At 44.1% G+C, this 16,080-nt stretch overlaps 1 protein-coding gene across 5 annotated transcripts in view; it reads left to right on the top strand.

Annotated features, from left to right (window-relative positions):
- The window catches only part of ARPP19 (cAMP regulated phosphoprotein 19), a 974,666-nt gene that overhangs the window by 636,403 nt on the left and 322,183 nt on the right, over positions 1-16,080 (top strand). The window lies entirely within an intron of this gene.

Below are 16,080 nucleotides of genomic sequence, written 5' to 3'. Positions count from 1 at the left end.
AGAAAGTAAGTTGAGTTTTCCAATACGCTATGTTAAAAGGCATCATGAGGGTGTGAACTTGAGAAAGTTTGGAGTGAACTCCTATCTCTACCATCTGCTTCTGCCAGTCCTGGCTTCTTGCCACAAGAGCACACAGTGACATGTCAATCAAAGCTTTCTTCATAGCAGGGAGGTAAAGAGGTCTATAAAGAGATGGGGAGGCCAGGTACAGTGGCTCATGCCTGTAATCCCAGCACTTTGGAAGGCCAAGGCTGGCGGATCACCTGAGGTCAGGAGTTTGTGACCGCCCTGGCCAACATGGTGAAACCCCGTCTCTACTAAAAAAATGCAAAAATTAGCTGGGCGTGGTGGTGGGCACCTATAATCCCAGCTACTCAGGAGGCTGATGCAGGAGAGTCGCTTGAATCCGGGAGTCAGAAGTTGCAGTGAGCCTAGATTGAGCCATTGCACTCCAGCCTGGGGGATAGAGCAAGACTCCGTCTCAAAAAAAAAAAAAAAAAAAGATGGGGAGTGATTTTCACAACTGCTTGACATGGCATCCTTCAAGAGCCCAATGATCATGCTCTCTATCCCTTCTTAGGGGGTCCTGGGTTCTGCTCCTCACCCTTCTGACCTACAAGGAGGTTCTGTTCTTGATTTTTTCTTAAGTCAAATGAGGACTATAACATTGTGCATTATAGCATTTGCATGGGGCAATTACCTGCCTGGTCTACCTTCCTTCTCCTATTCCTCACCTGTGACAGGCATCACTAATTGAACATGGTATGCTTTTCCACTGAGCAAGGATGCAACCTCAGAAATCCTTTTCATCATGTCACTATAGACAGCACTGCTCATCAAAATTACTATGTGAGGTAAAAACCTATTTCCCATCTCTGGCACAGTAGTCAGCAGCAGAGAGTTTAGAATCAAATACAGTTCTGAATCCTGAATTTATCATTATTGGTCTTGGGACCTTGGATCTCAGTGTCACTGTTTATTAGCTATTTAACTTTGGACACGTTAACTAAATCCTCTAAGTCTCAGTTTCTTCTTCTTCTGTTCTTCAGAAAGCCCATGTACCAGAAAGCTTAGGTCGTGGGGACATATTTAGATTGAGGGGAATCAGGCAAGGCTTCCCTGAAGAGAGACAACTTGGGCTGAGACATGGGCAAAGATGGGAGTGCTCTCTCTCCTCAAGGAGAAAAGATGCCACATAAGAGAAGATCCGTGAGGACCGAGCATGGAGCTCAAAGGGTTGACAGGCAAGGGCCACACCACTTACGGCTTTTAGAAGATGTTAGGAATTATGGTCATTGTCCAAAATGCCATGGTTGACCACACAAAGGATCAAGCAGGATGGGAGATGTGATTAATTTCCAATCTGGAAGACACGTCCACTGAATCTCCTATGGCAAAAATGTATCAGTGACCAGTGAGGACAAGGGTGGAGATGAGAGGACCAGCTGGGAAGCTACTATAGTGCTTAGGGAAAAAGTCATGGTGACTCAGACTAGCGAGGCAGCTTTGGAGCCTGAAAGAAGCAGAGGGAAATCAGAAATATATAAAAGGCTACACTGAGGAGGACTTGGTGATGAATTCAGGGTAAGGTCAAGGATGACTCCTGGAGTTTTGGCTTAGCCTTCTGGGTGAATAGTGGTAGCATTCGTTAAGACAATAAATACCAAAGAAGACCACATACTTTTTGTTTTGTTTTGTTTTGTACTGTTTTGTTTTGTTTTGTTTTGTTTTTCTGTGGGGGGAAATCTGTAGATCCAAGTAAAAGTGTTAAATAGTCAGCTAAACATACAATAGCAAGAACGCAAACTAAGGATGAAATAATGAAGTCCAAAATCAGTCATGCTGGCGTATTTAACCAATGCTTGAACTGACGTATACTCCCAAAAGGCCCCCTCCCTGAGATCACCAAGAGAAGATAATTCCAGCAGATCTTCTGAGCCCAGTTTGAACACATAAAACCTACGGCAGTACTGACATCTACCCAAATGCCTACACTGAGAACACTTGTTCTTGCTACTTTTGCACAGAGTCTGGATGCAAAGTAATTGGTCCTAGAATCATAGAAGGCTAGGTGTAAGAGAATGCTGCTCTCTGGCCATGTGGAGATATACTGGGATGCAGCAAGCTAGAAAGACAAGGTGCTAGCCTCAGAGAAAGGACACCTAGATAATCACCCTGCCCACTAACACTTTGCTGGCCTCCTTTTACCGATGCAAAAGTTGAGGCCCTTAGAAGTGAAATGACTTGTCCAAGTTTACAATGGGAGTTAGTTGCAAAACAAGGACCTAAATCTATACACTCCCAAAACTTTTTAGCATTTACATTTTTCAAAATTATTTAAATCGACAATCACTCATGGAGAGTAAATGGAAGAGTTATTAGCAAATCCATGAGTTTAACCTGTGTTCAGACTTCGGGTTTCATTTATTCGTTCAACAAACATACACTCATTTAACAAACACACAGTACCTACTGTCAGGCATAAGGCCAAAGAGAAAGTTGGTAAAAATTCACACTTTAGTTAGTTCAAGGACTGGACAAAGGACTTGACTGTGCAAGTGAAATATAAAGTTTTGAAAATTAAATCATATTTGTAGGAATTTGAAAACTTTTTCCAACTTTCTAAAGATACTTTCCAAAGATCTGCATAAGAATTCACTTTCATCAAGGGATTTGTCTTCATGAAGCCTGAGGTTTAGAAGCTCAAGTAGCCACAAGGATTTGATTTTCATGGAGGGCAAGAGCACACAAAAGGTTTGACTCCTACCTGCTTTCTGCAAGGAACATGCTCCCTCACATAGGATCAGAAAGATTATGTTCCACAAGTAACAATGGCCCTGGCACACGAGGGTCATAGATTTAGTTCAGAGAGGCCTCTAGAAGTTCAGATCTCTATCAGGAACAGCCCAATGTATTTGAGCCCCTTTGATATCTGGCTATCAGGATGAAAACAGAACTTGTGACACGAGATACTTCTGATGAACCACAGTAGGCAAGGAGTCTTTATTGCTATTCTGCCTGGAGTTAGCTAAAAAAAGAAGCTGAATAAAAAATAAGAGCAAAGGAAAAGATTAACTGGGGCCTCCCAAAGCTTAAACTTGCTGCTTTAGTTTGTGTTTTGTACAGACTTCATATTCTTTGTTTCTTTAGCCCCCTACATGGGACACTGGATTACTTATATACTCTTATTTAAGTTATGACTAAAGGCAAATTGGAGCGTTCACACCACACAAGTGTTCTCAACCTTCTCCTTAGGTTTACATTGTCTACACAAATTTAAGGCCAAAATGGGTAAGTTTGATAATATAAAATGAATGTGACATTTTATAGCCATGAAAATTAAAATTATGAGGCCTAGACAGCAATGTAAAAAAATGCTTATGATATGTTATTAGTAAAAGAATTAAATGATCACATATGCTTTGATTGTGACTCAAGAAAACAGGTTTGAATTCAATAAGACTAGATATCGAACTAGCATATTGCTATTTGTAAATGATCAAGTGTTGGATTAAAGTGATAGGTTTAAGGATTAGTACAGAAGAAGGAATGTTTTTCAGTGTTCTTTAATTTGTTCCAGGGTTTTTTTAATTCATTTTTGATAGGGTGTGAACTCAGTAGGGTAGAGAAATGGTTCCCACAAGAAGCAGGTGATCAAATGGAATTTTTTCACTTTTTCCTTTTGTCTGCATGTTTGTAATCATTTTTTGTGCGATTTCAGTGAGTAACAAATCAGAAGACATTTATTTGAAACTAAAGTCTTGATGAAAATTTCATAAGGAATAACTAACATCATTGGATCCCCATTTACACAGGGAGAATCTGTGAGACCATGAATTTGGAGTTTGAAAAAAAAGAAAAGAAAAGAAAGGCTTGGATCAAATCCCAATCTGGCCATTTCCTTCATTTCCTCACCTGTGAAGTGGGAAGGAGAAGGAAGAAATGTTCGCTGAGTGCTGACTATGCACCAAGCTCTGGGCTGAGCAATTTCCCATACATCATTTCATCTCATCTTCACATCAGCCCCAGGAGACAGTATTAGCCTTCAGTTTACTGATAACGACAAGGAGGCTTCAAGACATTAAATAATGTATCCACAGTCATACAGCTTACTAGGAAATGGCCAAGCCAGGATCCACATCTAAGATTGTCCATCCCCAGAATCTGCCCCTTTCACTCTCTGCATGCAGCCTTGCAGGGTTATTCTGTGAATCAGAATCTCAATATCTGGTACCATGAAAACTTAATGAGCCATGTCTCTAGTTTCTTTGGCAAGGAAAGAGTCGTTTTCCCTTTGCCACTGAGTGAGCCTCTGCCCAATCCCATCCATCCCGTGAAGAACAGGCACCACATGTGGGGTGTGAGCTATGGGGTGGGAGGCAGGCCTCTCTCTCCACACTGGCCCTGCAGTCCCAGCAAAGCAGCAGCATCAGAAGTAGAGCAGCACTGGACACCTAGCAGAGTCCATAGGGCTCTCTCCAAGCCAAACAATATGTCTCATCCTGAGCACTCTCCAAGCCAAACAATGTGTTGATGCTCAACCTTCAGTAAGTTGTTCTGCCTTGCCCGATCAGAGCAGAAAGAGAAGGAAGAGGGACCAGCAGGAGGATGGTGGGGGTGGAGAGGGGTGCCAAAGGCTTCAACAGGGTCCAAAAGGGCAGTATAGCCAGGTTTTAATTCCATTTTAGAACAGACTCCTCATTCCAATTTAGAATTGCTCCACAGAGAGAACATAAAGGTATTTATGTATTAACTGGGATTCACCATAATCATATAAACAGAACTTGCCTTTCTTTTTCACTTTTTGTTCACAGTAAGGTGGGGATTATTTCCCCCTTCTTAATACAATCAAGATTTTTTTCCCCTCAACCACAAGAAGAGAGTAGGAACATTAACAACCCCAAAGTCTGTTCAAGAATATCATCTTTTCTCAGGCCTTTTCACATTACAATACATTTTTAAAATAGGATGGAGAGCAGAATTAAAGACAGACACCTCCCTAGTATTTTGAAATCATTATGAGTTACAATCCTTTTGATGTAAAGGGTCTCTTTTTCTAAGCATGATGTCTTTTATGTAACGAGTAAAAAAATGTTCCTGGTAACAAATGCATCAGGAAAAAAAAGGTTAGAAAAAAATGGAAATCCTGTTTGTGTCCATAGGTGAATTGCTGCTGTGAGGCGGCTGCAATTTGACTTTCTACAAAAAGGGTCACTGAACAGAAGGTCAGGCAGCTGGCCATTTCCATTTCAAAGATGCTATCGAAAGGCCAAGAGGCAGTTCACCCAGCAGCCCTTTAGCAAACAAGATTTTCTCCTCTCTCATTTATGATATTTTTTTATGCCAAAATAGTTTAGTGAGAAGATCCCTGATTCATTTCCTCCAGAACACAAGTGGCTTGTGTGAGGTTTGGATAGGACTTTAGTGTAAAGAATTGGAGCAGTTTTGAGTAATGAGGAGCCATTTGGTGGCCACTTATCAAAGGTTTCGCAGCAAGGCAATAAATCACAACAGAGCCCCTTCACTCAGGCTGAGACAACTGGAGAAAGGTAGCTCCGTTATTAGGAATTATGGCTCGTCACGTCTGCAATGAGAGATCTCAGCTTTACAAACACCTCGCTGATTAATCAAGAGCCCCTTGCAGAAACCCTAGGAGGAAGGCACAAAATTCAAGGAGACTGTGATTTGGGTTGGGTTTGATGTCGGAGACTAGATCTCACCTAGCAACTATGGCCAGACAAAATGATGCTGGCAGAGCTAGAAGTTACACATTCCTAAATTTCACTGGCCTCTATGACTTAAACACAACACAAATAGAAAGTGGACTGGAATATGGAAGAGCAGTCACCCAGTCTAATGTTGTTCACTGTGGAAATACCCCATGAAGAGCAGGTCACCTGTCACCACACACAAACACACAGACACACACATACACACAAAGTAGAAGGAGGCAATACTGCTCAGCCTGCCTGTTGGGGAAATCAGGGCAGGCTGGACAGAGCTAAGAGAATCTTGGACCCACTTGTGATTAGAACCGCCAGCAAGAGTGGACCCAGAGGACAAGCCCAGTTCTAGCAGGGCCAAAGGTCAAAACCAGGGAAGCTGTATCCATCGACTGGTACAGAAATGCAAAGGAAAGCTAAGAAAAGGTCAGGAGCTGCATAAATATAGGAATAGGGCGACACAAAGAGCAAGGGTGGATGAAAAATACAAGGCCCAGGATAATGACTTTAAACAGGGTGCTTGCAGAAGGGGCTTTGTCGTGAGACAAGGAATGGTATCTAGTGAGGTTTCAAGTCATTGGCCAGGCCAGATACTTATAGGCCCTAATGTCCTAATGTTCCCTGGAGCTGTCTTTAAAAAGCCCTCATACTTTGCCATCTTTAACCCTTTTCTCTGTAAAATGATACAAATGGCTTCCCAGCTTGTCCTTTTACCCCCACAACAGCATGAGACTTGATTGACCCTTTCCTGGATGACCAGTCATTAAGGCCTCAGAGCAGCCATGGAAATCACATAGAGGTCAAGGTGGGGTCTAGAAACAGCCCCCTGGGAGAGGAAGCCAGTGAGTTCTTTGCTGCTTTAGCCATGCTGTAAGTTCTCTAACACTCTTGAGGGGAAAAAAAATGAAGAAAAAAAAAAAAAGACGAATAACCCGTGTATTCTGAAGATTGTACTTAATATTATGGAGGAAAAGTGTGACTTCCTCTCCAAATGTTCTAGTAGTTTTCCCTGAGCACAGTTTAAGATGTAGTATAATGGATAACCTTGCACTATTTTATCATTTCATCTTTTTAAAAGACCCTTATTTAAATCATTTTATGTTTACAGAATGAAAAAGGACATCCTCTCTTGCTATTTGTTTAGACTTTTCCAAAAATACTGTCTCCAATGCTTAAAAGAGATGTCTGCTATAGGCAAAAAGACAGAGGGAGGGATGGAGGGAGGGAGAGACAGAAATAGAGAGAGGGAGGAAAGGGAGGGGAGGAGGGAGGGAAGGAGGGAGGGAGGAAGGAAGGGAAAGGGAGAGAGACAAATCTGACTGCTGCACTGGCTCCTGCAGAAGCAATCACTGGTGGCTGTCAGAACTCTCGCTAAATGAAGGTCCGTCTTATCAGGCGTTGGCTCTGCTTCTGTACACCTAATTGTGTGGCCTTGACTATGATGGAATTTGTTCCTTAAGGAAAAGGGAAAACATGAGTCTTAGTGCTTAAATAGCAAGGTATCTTCTGAAATAATAAATAACCCAGAGGTTGGATTTGGCAGCAAAGAAGACTACTTCCTATGTCCTCCCCCGAGGTGCCCCGAGCAGCTGCAGTCATTAGAGAGGGAGAGTTCGAGAGGATGATGGCCTGAGTGGAGAGGATAAGAAGGAAAGAGTGAGGTGATGTCATAGAAGAGAGAAGAGGTCTGACTGGATTCTCTGCCCATGACAGCTAGGCTTTTACCAGTTTGGAGCAATACACTTTGAATAGCATGACCTGCAGCTCTTCAGTCATTGGACAAATTCATTAATAAAAACTTTTCAGAGCCCTGCCTAGTAGTTTCTCAATGGCAGCTGGTGGGACTCAAGACCTACAGCAACTAAATCCAGACTCACAGTGGTATTGTCACTACCCACAACGTCTCTCTGAACTCGTTATGCTAACAGTCTGTCCATCCACTCCAGCCCCACATTCTGCAGCCCCCATTGCAGAGACCCTGCAAGCCCAAGAGAATGCCATGTTCACACTTCCAAGCAGGCTCCCGTGGCCGGCCCCCCATATGAGCCTTGGCTTAGGGCACAGCCAGCAGAGGTAAGAAGCACGTATGTGGCCGTGGTCAGATTTTCACATTCCTGCTGAACATAATAGATGACCCTATGGATTCCATCAGAATTCCTGGAGCGAGGAAAGAACTTCCGCATCCAAGAAATGTGGACTGGAATTAATCTGACTGAAATTCACCCTTTAAGCATGAAGATGATTGAGGGAGCTGGCAATGGCCCATAATAATTATGTCTTCTGTTTCTACCGTGCTAAAGCCTTTTCATCTACTTGTTTTCTTTATACATAAAAATTTTGTTGGGTTGTTGTTATCCGTCCCATTTTACATATGAGGAAAACCGAGGCTTTAATAGGCTAATCGGCTGTTCCAAGCTAGTAAATGGCAGAGCCAAGACAGACACTCCGATCCTCTGACTCCAAGCCCAATTGTCCCAGAGCCAGGAGTGGTCTGCTTAAGGCATGAGGAAAACTCTTTCAGTCTAAGCAATCAACCCTTAGTGTCCTGAGACAGAGCTGAGGGTTCTGATTGTTTAACATTCCTTTGACTTGAAGAATAAAATCTCCAGTGTCTTTTCTGGACAGCTGTCAATTTGCTAACTTAGCCCCAAATGAGGCAGTGAGACAAGAGGAACAGAGAGCTAGCTACATATTCCCGTAAATTCTGGTGGGTGGCAAACCAACAGCACAAAGTCCCTAGACTCTCAGGAAGTAGCTGGAAGTTCCCTAATACCAGCTAGCAAGCAGGAAGATGGAGAGAAACAGGTAGGGGAAAAGGAAAGAAAAGTAGAGACTGTCCACTCAGAGAGAGGAACCACCAGGAATTATGAGGGGGCTGCAGAAAACAAGAAGACCACAATCTGTCTCTTCTCTAGGCGGGCCTGACGCAGGCACTAGCTAGATGGAAGGAGGGAGAGTGCCCAAGGGTACGACTCAGGGGAGCACCCTGGCCTGGCCAACTTCTCCTCCTGAGCCCTCTGGACCTCAATCTAAAAATCTCATGTAACACTCTTTACCCTGGGTTACTAGCAAGATAAGCTTGTCTCTAGTTGAGAGGGGCCATCTTGCCATACCTGTGCTTGCAGGAGAACAATCAGCCCCTCAACACTCAGAGATGGCCAGTTTTCTCCCTCTGTGACTCCATCCACCAACACTGTCACAGAGCTGATGCATCTGCAGTGCTGTCAAGACAGGACAGCAGGGCTGTAGTGAAAAGAGCATGAACCCCAATTTGGGCCAGGGGAAGGAAAGAACAAACACCTATTGGGTTTCCACTCTGTACTGTATCCTGTGCCAGGCACTTAGGCATTGTGTATACTCATTTAATCCTCCCAACAGCCCTATAGGGTAGGCATCATTACATTCATTTTACAGTTGAGGAAACTGAGGCTCAGCCATTGAGTAACTTATTCAAGGTCACACAGCCAAACAGAAAAGGCAGAATCCAAACATTATGGCATTGTTTATGTTCTTCCCATTACACTAAGCAGCTTCAATGAATTTAATAGGATTATTTCAAGAACTAAATGATACAATGTTAATAAAACCTGGGATAAACCTAAAGTGCTATGCAAATATTAGCTCTGTGTGTGCACAAACAACACTCACATATAGGCAAGTAGTCAGATCTACAGTTCACTGTACAGAATAGACATGTGAGTTAGTATCAGTTGTGTTTCTCTCCGCAAAGCAAATATCTGTACTTTACACAATTCCCCTGTGAACCCCATCATCAACAGAACCATTAAATGCGGTCCCCAGATGAAGTATGAGCATGCTGGTCAAAAATGGATATTCACAGGCTGAAAGCACTTTATGATTATCAAGGGACAAAAAATGAATTAAAATCACACCCTGCTAAGTGCCACAGAAGTATTTTCAAATTAGCATCGTTGCTGCTATCTCCCCAGTCCCTGGCATGTGGGTTATACCTGCTGACATGTCCCTCAGGAAAACTAATATGTTCAAATCAGACCGGAGACAGATGATTACAGTTTATTTTCTGTGCCAGTGACAACAGAAACAGGCCAGCTTTGTCAAAGGGGTAAAGTTCTATGGTCCTGCTCCCTGTCTTAATGAAATGTGTGCCTTTTCAGAGGGCCATTTCTATTATTTATAAGTTCCCAGCAAAGCTGGGCCTACGGTAAGGCAAGTAGGGACACAAAATTTTTTTTTTTTTTTTTTTTTTTTTTTTTTTGAGACGGAGTCTCGCTCTGTCGCCCAGGCTGGAGTGCAGTGGCCGGATCTCAGCTCACTGCAAGCTCCACCCCCCGGGTTTACGCCATTCTCCTGCCTCAGCCTCCCGAGTAGCTGGGACTACAGGCGCCCGCCACCTTGCCCGGCTAGTTTTTTGTATTTTTTAGTAGAGGCGGGGTTTCACTGTGTTAGCCAGGATGGTCTCGATCTCCTGACCTCTTGATCCGCCCGTCTCGGCCTCCCAAAGTGCTGGGATTACAGGCTTGAGCCACCGCGCCCGGCCGGGACACAAAATTTAAGAGAACTCATTCTCTGGGTCAAGCACGTGCCGACTCTATACTTGCCCCTCCCTGGGAGTGAGTACACCCTTGGATTTTGCATGCTTGGTATCTTGCTTGCCTTACCCTAACCCAGGTCCTAGCATCAGCACAGGAACCCACCAATGAAAGAGGGTAGGAGTCGCTTGGAGGAGTGGCTGCCCCCAGAGAGTGCAAGAGAAGCCTCCAAGAGTCTGGTGATAAACTTCTCTAAACTACAACCAAGAGAAACCAATATATGGAAATACATAAGGACCAGATAATACAATTGCCCCAGCATTTAGAAACCATGCCATACACTCCATGGTTCAGGCCCCCATCCTTCCATTATCCCAAAATCTGCGTCACAAGGGAAGAAGAGGGCAAGAAGGGAGAGTTAGTAGGGCCGTGTGTCTCTGCAGGTTGTCTTACCTCCTCCCCATTTCTAAGCTCCAACATAACACAGAGGAAGGCGTGAGGGCAGGACAAAGGGCTTTCCAGCCTGCACAGCTTCTATCATCCTGTCATTCTATCATGTTAGAAGCCCCAGTCTGATGCAGCACCTAGTCACAGGTGAGAATTGCTATGCAATCAAATGTGCTTCATGAACTCAGGAAATGATCAGACATGAGTCAGGTTAGATGGTAACTCTTTCTACGTCAACCCCACGTAGATTGGTTACTCTAGCTCTGCCACTGAAAGGAACGAAAGAAATGTTTCAGGATTCACATGATCCAGGTTGCATTTATAGCAAATGAAGTCAACAGGGTACAAGCAAACACCCAGGTAGAGCCTGAACACCCTCCGTAGTGCAAACCAACAGAGCAGAAATCAGACACTGAGTGCTGGAGAGCCCGGTAATAATCACATCTATGGAGGGTGCCCTGGGAAAATTGAGTCAGGGTTCCACTGTGTACCAAGAAACACAGTGTCCCCAGAAGCAGTGAGACTGGAACTCCTTTCACCACTTGCCAACTCACGGGACTGGAAACCCACCTCCCCCAGCGCCAAAACACTGGTTCCCAGGAGAGGGAATGAGACAGAAGCCAAGAGAATTGTGAGGGTCAAAAACAGTTTCCACAGGGGGCAAAAGGTGGAGGAGATTTAGCTGCCTTCTCGCACTGTCACTGCAAATGCTTACACAAACAGGCAGACAATCCTGATCACCTTCTTTCTGGAATTCCCTAGACTCCAGAGATTGGCCCTCTCTGTTGCCACCCTCTACAGCTTCCAAGCAAGGTCTTTACCAGATCCACTGAGAAAGAGATGGAAAACAGACATCACTTACCAGCTGTGTGACCCCAAGCAAGTCACTTTCTGAGCTTCCATTTTACCATCTACAAAAAAAAAAAAAAGCAACAAAACCCAGCACAATGCCAGGCACTCAATAAATAGTAGCTACCTTGTCTCATATTGCTAGTGCAAATAGAGATTATTTTTAATTAGAGATATCATACAAAAGCATGAAGCCCAGTGCTTACCTCAAAACCATGCATAATAAATCCATTCTTTTTTCTCCTCCCTACCCTCCTTCACCAGATTTAAGACAGGTAAAAATCTCTGTGTTCTCAAAGGAAAGAGAGTGCCAAGATTTAAACTTTCCTGGGTGCAATACTCAGGAGCTCAGCCTGGGGCAGGGGCAGAGCCCTGGAGTGGAAAACCAAAGGGGACCTGAGAGCCTTCCAGGAGAAGGGATGAAAACTGAGAGGCCCACAACAGTGAGCCTCAGCAGTGAAGGCCACCTTCTTATTACCTGTTCCTTCTTCCCACTTTTCCCGCTATGCACATGTCCCCCTACCCTGGGTGATGGCAGACACAGGAATGGGTGGGAATGAGAAGAGTCAATTGCATGACAAGGGGCCAAGTGAATGAGAAAGGAAGAGAGGTCCTGCAGCCACCATGCCATGCAACCAGGCCGCTGTTTCTAAGAGACATTCCAGCCCTCAAGATCTAAACTGGGACCTGACTATATTTCCATCTCCAGCTTGTGGATTTGGTTAATAATCACCCTCCCTAGCCCTGAGAACCCTAAGACAAGTTATTACACCAACTTTCATTAAGCAAATAAATCTAATCAGCCAGAAATTCCAGATCCACAAAAATCAACAAAAACCAAATGATCTAAATATGTTTGACCTGAATTATCCTAATAATAACCTAAGTTGTCTACTTGACTTTAGGGGTACAGGAAGAACTGCTCTTCAGATGACCAAAAGCCATGTCCTATTGAACGAGCCATTCTCCCTCTGCTTACTTTTTGAAAGATATAATCCATATAAGCATATAAAATCCTGTCCATCTGCAGATTTTAGTAAGATTAATCATGTTAATATTTTACCTAACTTAACAGAGGATAAGTTATTCCTTGATGTTTGCTTTCTTTTTTTTTTTTTTTGAGATGGAACCTGGCTCTTGTTGCCCAGGTTAGAGTGCACTGGCGCAATCTCAGCTCACTGCAACCTCCACTTCCCAGGTTCAAGCAATTCTCCTGCCTCAGCCTGCTGAGTAAATGGGATTACAGGCGCCCACCACCACATCCAGTTAATTTTTGTACTTTTAGTAGGGATGGGATTTCGCCACGTTGGCCTGGCTGGTCTCAAACTCCTGACCTCAGGTGATCCACCCACCACGGTCTCCCAAAGTGCTGGGATTAATATTTGCCATTTTTAATTCTTAAAAAGTTGAAACTGTAGTGACAGAAAGAAGATCAGTGGTTGCCTGGGACTGAAGGTCAGGGGAAGGAATTGACGAGAAAGAGAAAGGAGGAAACTTTTGAGGGTAATGGAGTCGTTCTGTGTTTTGATGTGGGGAGTCCATCAAACTGTATGTTTAGAATCACCACATTTTACTATATGTAAATGACACCTCGATAAAGTTTTAAAATGCCATTTTTGCACAGTAGAGTGGCATAGCTTAGGAAAGCCAGGGAAAATGTTTCAGTTGCACAGAGATGGAAATACTAGGTCTGCCAAAATGTCTCAATAACAGGGTACTTCAGTAGAGCATGTCAATATTTTGTGGAATAAATCACCATCTGTCAGCTGCCTGAGGTGGAGCCATGTAACATTTAACATGCCCAGAATGTGTGTTTTCCCATAACACCCCTCCAGGAGCACTAGTTAATCCATTAGAAGTTAACGGCCAGGCGCGGTGGCTCACGCCTGTAATCCCAGCACTTTGGGAGGCCGAGGTGGGCAGATCACCTGAGGTCCGGAGTTCGAGACCTGCCTGACCAACATGGAGAAACCCCATCTCTACTAAAAATACAAAATTGGCCGGGCGTGGTGCCGCATGCCTGTAATCCCAGCTACTTCGGAGGCTGAGGCAGGAGAATGGCTTGAACCTGGGAGGCGGAGGTTGCTGTGAACTGAGATCACGCCATTGCACTCCAGCCTGGGCAACAAGAGCAAAACTCTGTCTCAAAAAAGAAAAAAGAAAAAAAAGACAACAGCACTTCTCAGGTGGCAATGAGTAGGGGCAGTCTGGTATACACCAGAAAAAGAAGGCTTTTGGGTCACCGTGGTCCCCTCCACAGCCCAAACATGGGTGTTGGCAAGGCCATTTCCATATTTACTTGGCAACTCAAAAATATGAGGCCCCAAGTTCATTTGAGGCCCAAGTGTTTTTTGCCTTACACCCATTTGATTTACCAAAGGACAGCCTGGTGGTGCCAAAAGTCCTCTGGGAATTCACAAGGTGAGTGACCACAAAGATGTTGATAATAAAGGAGATTTCTCCATTCCTGTTATCCCCAGGGGCAAGGCACCTAGGGTTGTGTGGATAGAAGTATTGCTCTCCCCTTTTTACAGGTCTCTTTGTGCATCTCTTGCTTCTCTTAGAAGTGCCTGTAGAAAGAAGGTCCCTGGGACATCTGCACACCCCTTTTGGAATCCCACACAGCCAGCTCTGAGAAGACAGGATAGGTTGGCGAGACCCCTGGCTGAAAGCTCAGGCTGGGAGTAGAAAGAGGCAACCCAGGGTCTACTGATGTCTCTCATTGAACGAATCTCCATGTCACAATTTCAAAACGTACAACCAATGTCATTTTTAGCCCACTGATCTTTTGTCAATGACGTCTGATGGGGAACTGGGTTTGGGAGCCAGAAAGAGCACTTTATTAAATATTTGCAATTCAATTCAACATGTACTAAGCTTCTGCTGGGTATAAGGTACCATGGGAGTTGTCTTAAGCATGGTCTACATTGTCTTCCTCTCCCTGGGTAATCTTGTCAACCTTTCAGCTTTGATTGCCAGACTCTGATGATGTCTAAAACTCTCCAGCTTAGCTCTCTCCTCTGAGCTACAGCAATGGATTTCTACCTGCCCACTGACCATCAGTCCCTGGGTGTTTGGCAAGGAACCCTAATTTGAGGAAAGCAAATCCAAATTCAACAACATTGCTCACAAATCTATTCCTCACCTAAACCGCTACAACAAAAAATAGTTCCTAGACAATAGGCACCCAGCCGCCCAGATCCCAAACTGAGGTGCACCTGGAATCCTCTCTCTCCTCTACCACTGTCATATCCAAACTAATCACCAAATTCCATCAATTCTATCTCATAGATCTCTCTTAAATTTACCCCTTTCTCTCCCTCACCACACATCATGCTTTTCCTGGCAACTCCTTATAGTCCCTCCACTTCCAGTGAGATGATCCTGATTCATCCTCTATAGCCTATGCTGTTGGAGCCCTGCCCAGGTACCCTTTATTAGCTGATGCTTTCAATGCATTTATGCCCCGGACACTACAGGTTTGGGCTGCTAACCCCTCATACCTACACTCTTTTCTGGAGGACTGTCTGCAACTGGTGGAGCCATTCTACCTGGAGATGTCTGGGACCCCATCCTCCCCTTGGGGGCAGCAAGGGCAATCTCTGTGGTATAATTCACACTCCAGAGCTACCGTTGAGATCCAACTGAGCCTAGACTCTTCCTTAAATCACATCCTTTCCCAGCTTCTGCCCATGCCTTGTCCCACTTCCCTCACTCGCTTATTTTTTCCCTAATAACACTCCTTCAATTAGTCATTTTCACAAGAATCCCCATGTCAGGCTGTGTTTCGAGGAAGTCCAACCTAGAATATCCTTTACAGTGGCACAGAATAATTTATTTTTAAAGGCATAGTTGATCATGTAATTCTTTGGCATGCTTTTTGTTTTACATTCATATCCCACTGGGTGCATAAAATCCAAAAGCTTCCAGTCCATCATATAAACCTTGTCTTCGGCTTGAAATGTATTCTCCCATCTTATCTAAACTCTCATTCACCCTTTAACACTCAGCTTATATATCACCTCCTCCTGGAGATGTTCCTTTGTCTTTTCCACTCTTTTAGGCAGAGTCAGGCACCCCATTCTTCATACTCAAGTGGTGTCTTGTACGCATCTCTACTACAACATTTGCCTTGTTGTATTTTCATGCTACCACCAAGAAAATCCAGTACATGTTATTATGAGTTTTATCAGGACAGAGAGTTTCTTTGATATCTTTGTATCCCCAGTACCTAGTGCTGTGCCAGGCACAGAGTAGGTGCTCAACAAATATTTGTTGAGTCCATGTACGACTCATCAGTCTTCAGTTCTCTAGCCCTGGGATTACCCTTTCCTTTACAAGCTAAGAAACAAAGGTATGGGCTCCTTATTTTACCGTATCCTACTTCCTGCAGAGTCTTTAGCCAGATTTTCCTGCCCAGGTATTTTCGAAGTACCTGAGGGATGTATTTGCCCCCCAGAGGTCATCTTGGCTGCCACTCTTGTCACATCTAGATGTGGATTACTATGCTAGGCCTCTCTGTGCATCACCACTTGGTTTAGCCAGCTTTT

This window comes from Macaca thibetana, chromosome 7, assembly GCF_024542745.1.
Source record: "Macaca thibetana thibetana isolate TM-01 chromosome 7, ASM2454274v1, whole genome shotgun sequence".
Classification (NCBI taxonomy): Eukaryota; Metazoa; Chordata; class Mammalia; order Primates; family Cercopithecidae; genus Macaca; species Macaca thibetana.
Note: the sequence above shows the minus strand (reverse complement) of the source record. Positions and strands in the feature narration are given on the sequence as shown.